This window comes from Pan troglodytes, chromosome 1 (genome assembly GCF_028858775.2).
Source record: "Pan troglodytes isolate AG18354 chromosome 1, NHGRI_mPanTro3-v2.0_pri, whole genome shotgun sequence".
Lineage (NCBI taxonomy): Eukaryota > Metazoa > Chordata > Mammalia > Primates > Hominidae > Pan > Pan troglodytes.
Genome location: NC_072398.2, coordinates 83087033 through 83092978, shown reverse-complemented (window position 1 = coordinate 83092978; position 5946 = coordinate 83087033). Strand labels below are relative to the sequence as shown.

General features: G+C 36.8%; 1 pseudogene; it reads left to right on the top strand.

Moving 5' to 3' along the window:
- The first annotated feature begins 410 nt into the window (after positions 1–410).
- On the top strand, positions 411–3352 carry LOC107969138 (small ribosomal subunit protein eS1-like; annotated as a pseudogene).
- Positions 3353–5946: the final 2594 nt, after the last annotated feature.

Genomic DNA, 5946 nt, shown 5'->3' with positions numbered 1-5946 from the left:
TATTATTCTTTCTGGAAGTTGAATGGCTGCTTCCCTCTAAATATCTAGAAAGCCAATCTCCTGTGAATTAAACTCTTTCATCAGCTATTAGCTGGATCCTAAATCATTGATAAGAGGGAAAATCCCTCAATTCATTGATTGACATCTTGAGAGTTTATCAACTCTAAATAATAAAAGCAGCAACATCTGAGAAAATGGTCAGCATTTATTCAATCTAAGAGAAGAATCAGTTCTTGTTTTCAACTTAGAAAAATACCTCATATTCTCAGAATTAAGTGACATTTCTTCTAACTTTATTTCATATATATATATATACATACATATATACATAAAAGCAACACCAACAGCATCTCTTGCATATAAAGCACACTGTATTACGTGCTGAAGACTCAGTAAAGTAGTAGGTTAAATTCTAGATTTCTCAGGATCCTCTACATTTTAAATGTTCACTTTGTGGTCCTCCTCAATGCAATTGTTGAAATTTTATCAATTTTTTTTACATTTTGGAGACTGGTTATTATAGGGATATCCTTATAGGTCTCCTTAAGGACTTGGTGATTATCGTAGAGTGACTAAGCATGCATAATGTGCACTAGGCAATTCATTTTTTCTCTTTTTTTTCTTCTTCTTTTTTTTTTTTTGAGAGAGTCTTGCCCTATTGCTCAGGCTGGAGTGCAAACATGATCTCGGCTCACTGCAACCTCTGCCTCCTGAGTTCAAGCAATTCCAAGTGATTCTCCAGCCTAAGCCTCTTGAGTAGCTGGGACTACAGGCGTGCACCACCATACTTGGATAAGTTTTGTATTTTTATTAGAGATGGGGTTTCACCATGTTGGTCAGGCTGGTCTCAAACTCCTGACCTCTAGTGATCCACCCGCCTTGGCCTCCCAAAGGGGAGATTGCTGGGATGACAGGGATGAGCCACTGCACCCGACCTGCACTAGGCAAATCAATGAAATTCAGCAAACATTTAGGGAATGATGGTTAGCCATCTGTGTGTTATGCCCCAAAGTTAAAGAGGAAAATACTACGTTGCTGCTCTTTGCTTACAGCTCTACAGTGGGCAAACAGATAAAGAAATAAAAGCTGAGCTTGTAAGCAAAGATGGAAGACTGGGCATATAGATTATATGTAGATGTATCTCCTCTTTCTGCAAGATCCTTTAAAATAATAATAAAAAGTTATCTCTCTATATTGAAGAGAATGAGAAATTTCAGCAAATTTCTTGAAGAAAGAAAATAGGTGAAATGGTGATACCTGGTGAAGTAGAGGAAAGGAGGGGCTACTACTAAGGAGAAAACCTGTGTTATGTCAACTTAAGTTCAGAGCTAAAAGGAGGCATAGGAACTGAAGACATCAGGCATAATGGAGGGTGAAGTGGTATGTGGGGTTATAAACAGAGGCAATAATTGGAACTATAAATGGGACAGTCAACATCTCCCTCACTCCCCACACTGGAGAGTAACATCGCGGCATTTCACCCCCTCAACTTATGCAAACAAACAAGCAAAACCACACAAAATGTGAGGATTATCTTTAAGGAAATGAAATGAACTGTATGGCAGACCAATAAAGGAAGTTCAACATCTGACTAATAGGAATCCTACAAAAAGAAAGTAGAGCCATTTTGGCTTTCTGAGCAGCACCATGGTGGTTGGTAAGAACCAGCATCTTACTAAAGATGGCAAAAAGGGAGCCAAGAAGAAGGTGGTTGATCCATTTTCTAAGAAAGATTGCTATGATGTGAAAGCACCTGCTATGTTTAATATAAGAAATATTGGAAGGACACTAGTCACCAGGACCCAAGGAACCAAAATTGTATCTGATAGCCTCAAGGGTCATATGAAGTGAGTCATGCTGATTTTCAGAATGATGAAGTTGTATTTAGAAAATTCAAGATGATTACTGAAGATGTTCAGGGCAAAAACTGCCTGACTAACTTCCATGGCATGGATCTTACCCATGACACAATGTGTTCCATGGTCAAAAAATGGCAGACAATGATTGAAGCTCATGTCGATGTCAAGACTAATGATGGCTACTTCTTTAATCTGTTCTGTGTTGGTTTTACTGAAAAATGCAACAATCAGATATGGAAAACCACTTATGTTCAACACCAACAGGTCCGATAAATCCAGAAGAAGATTTGGAAATCATGACCGGAGAGGTGCAGACAAATAACTTGAAAGAAGTGGTCAATAAATTGATTCAATAATTGAAGCAATAAATTGCTTCATCCAGACAGCATTGGAAGAGACATAGAAAAGTCTTGCCAATCTACTTATCCTCCCCATGATGTCTTTGTTAGGGAAGTAAAATTGCTCAAGAAGCCTGAGTTTGAATTGAGAAGACTCATGGAGTTTCATGGGGAAGGTAGTAGTTTGGGAAAAGCTACTGGGGATGAGACAGTTGATAAAGTTAAACGAGCTGATTGATATGAACTACCAGTCCAAAATGTGTTTAAAGTTCAGACTTACAGTAGTAGCAAATAAAAAGTCCTATTAGTGTAAAAAAAGAAAGTAGAGAAAATAGAGGAGAGAAAATTGTCAAAGAAATAATAGAAGCAAATTCCTAGAGCCCAAGAGGGAAGTTTCCATATTGAAAGAGCCCACCACATTTCCAATGTAACAAATACAAAATGACTCAAACCTTGATGGCTCATCATGAAATGTAACACTCAAGGATGAAATTCCTAAAGGCTTCCAAGAAGAAAACAAACAAAAATAGAGTGTCCACAAAGAAACAATACACAGGCTGGCATTGGACTTAGCAGTAGCTAAGATGTTGGTAGATCATGTTGGTAGACCATGTAGAAATGTCAACAAGTTTTTGAGGGAAAAAAAAAGTTAACCTAAAGTTCTACACCTAGACTAATTGTCAAATATGAGGGTAGAATTATTTTTGGATTGAGACTAGAAAATTTTATCTCCCATGCACCTTTGTTAGGAAGTTGCTTGAGAATGTACTACATCTAAATGAAGAAGTAAACTAAGAGAATGAAATGAGATCCAGGATATGGAGGATCCAACCCAGGAAAGTGACAAAATCCAACAAGTAGTCCTGGAGTCTGGCTCAGGAGATTGGACTGGGACAGGTCTGTTAGGGGAAGAGTTGCAACTGTATAGTATGATTGAGAATTTTTTTATTTTTAGCGTCTTTTCCAGTGCATTAGCGGTTTAGCTGGAACCCAGAAGTCAGTATTGACACGTAGAGTTATTTTATTATTTAAATTGCATTCTAATTCATATTGTGATTTCTTTGTTATTTAGATGGTGTATTTCTTATTTTCTAAACTTATGGGGCTTCTAGTAATCTTTTTCTTATTGATTTCTGGCTTAATTGCATTGTGGTTAAAGACACTTGGTTTGATTTCTATCCTTTGGAATTTGTTGAGATTTGCTTTATGGTGCAGCATATAGTAAATTTTTTTAAAGTGTTCTGAGTGTGCTTGAAAAGAATGTGTAATTTGCAGTTTCTGGGTGCAGTGTTCTAAATGTGTCAATTAGGATAGGTTTGTTACATGTTATTCAAATTTTCTGTATCCTTACTGATTTTTGCCTGCTTGTTTTATCAATTTCTGAGGGACGTGTATTTAAATCTCCCACTGTTTTTATAGATTTGTTTACTTTCTTAGTAGTTCAGTCAGATTTTGCTTCATTTGTTTTGAAACTACATTATTAAGTACATAAAAATTTTAAAGTGTTATGTCTTCCTGGTAAATTAAGCCTTTTATCATAATGAAGTATTCTCTTAATCTCTAGTAAAAGGCTTTTTGCCTTTAGCTCTATGATAGAACTTATCAGCCTTCTTCAAGGTAGCTTTTGTATGGCATATTTTTTGTTTTGTTTTCTTTCTTTTCTTTTTTTTTTTTTTTTTTACCGTCAGCCTCTCTGTTTCCAGTTCTACATGTATCTCTTGTGAAGAGCACATGGTTGTGTTTTGTTTTTATGTCCAGGTGGATAATCTTCGCTTTTAATTGGAGCACTGGGTCTACATACATTTAATATAGCCATTGATTCATGTGGGTTTAAATCTCTCATATTACTCTGTTTCTTTTAGATTGATTTTTCAAAAAGCATTTCCCTCTTCTATTAGTTTTGAAGTTATATACTTTTATTATTCTTTCATTGATTACCTAAGAGATGACAACTTTGACTTATCACAGTTCACCATCAGTTGGCACTTTTACCCTCTCCCCAGAAAATGCAAAGATCTAAGGTACTTAAACTCCATTTACCCCCTTCTGACTTATATGCCATTGTTGTCATGTATTTTAGCTTATGCATATTTTAAACTCCAATGACATATTTAATGTTGGTTTATATAGCCAACTCTACACACATATTTTCCTTTTTCATTTCTTTCCACATCTGTGTCATTTCTTCTGGAATAATTTTTCTCCCACTTGAAACACTCATGTTAATGTTTTCTTTAAGGCAGATCTGGATGTGACAAACTCTTTTGGTTTTGTTTGTCTGAAAATGCTTTTATTCTAAATTCACTTTTGTGTGCTGCCTCCAGTGAGAATTTTCATTTGCTTCTTTGAGGCACCTGGGGGCCTGAGCAATCAGGGTCACCTTAATCCTATTTCAGTGGTTGAGTAGATTGGAAGTTGAGCTGGTCACTGCAAAGGCTGGTACACCCCTGGTTCACCCTCACAGCATTTCAAGGTTCCAAACAAAAACAGGAGGAGTTTATTAGGTTTTCCTCATAAATTTTGTCCCTTTACTACCTGGAGGCTTTCAAAAATTCTGAAATTAGAAAATATACCTAAGGGAAAGATGTTGGTCTCACTTCTCTGTATTTCCAATCTTCTACGTATTGGCTTGGTGATTTTTCACTATCCTCTTAGCTCTCCAATATTTTCAGATGACTTCTTCCCATCTTTTTCCCTCAGCTCCTTTGTCCCTCTCTCTTTCTCCCCTCCCTCTTTTCCTTCTTTTCTTCTTTCCCTCCTTTCTTTATTCTCCCTTCCTTCCTTCCCTCTCTTTCCTCTTCTCCCTTATTCCCTCCTTTCTCCTTTCCCCCCTTCTTTGCTTTTTCATTCTTTCCCTCCCTCTTTTCATCCTTTCTCTCTTCCTTTTTTTTTGTGAGAAAAGTTTTGGTGCATAAAGGAGTGTTTTTCAAGTTAACTGAAAAATTTTCTCACATGTACAAAACCTAATTTTCCAGGAATGTTCTATAATAGAAGCAACCTAAAACACACTGATGTTTTTGTAGAGATCATTTCAATGTAATGAAGACTGTTTGAGCTCCAAATGTTTGTCAGCACTGTGCTAGGCACAATTGCTGCCTTGAGGAACTTATGGTCTTGTAAGTGTGACAAACCCATAGGAGATAAGTACATATAACAGAATGATTGTTGACAAGACATCTATTTTGTGGTATTGAATGATTCTCTATAGAGAAATATTCATCCCTGAAACAGAGAAGTCCAGGCACTGAAAACCATTTATAACAGGAAGCAGAGTTTTATTATGCAGAATACAGCAAAGTCCTGATGCTCACATGATGCACATGAAGAGACTTTCTAAATTTTCTTTCAGAACATTCTCATTTATCTTTCCAGGATCCTCATCTTTCTTATGAGAAAAAAGAGAATAAATCTCTTATTTTAAAACTGATTTCATCTAAATAGTTTAAGATGGATCTTTTCAAAATACAGAATCAGAGCCATAGGATGACAGATGTGTACCTATCTGTGGGATCAAACACTCGATATCTTTCCCGTAGTCAGAGGGCCTGATCCTGCTGGCCCAGCTTCAAGACCAAAGTCCAACCCAGATTAAGAGGTGGAAGAGCAAGTTTCAAGTCCCAGCCCTGACATTTACTGGATCTATGACCTTGGGCAAGTCATCTGTGTGACACCCCTTCCCCCACTTGACAGGTAGGAGATATTCAATAAATGTTGAACCAAGCATCTTTGTCTCATTTTCTGTACCTGAA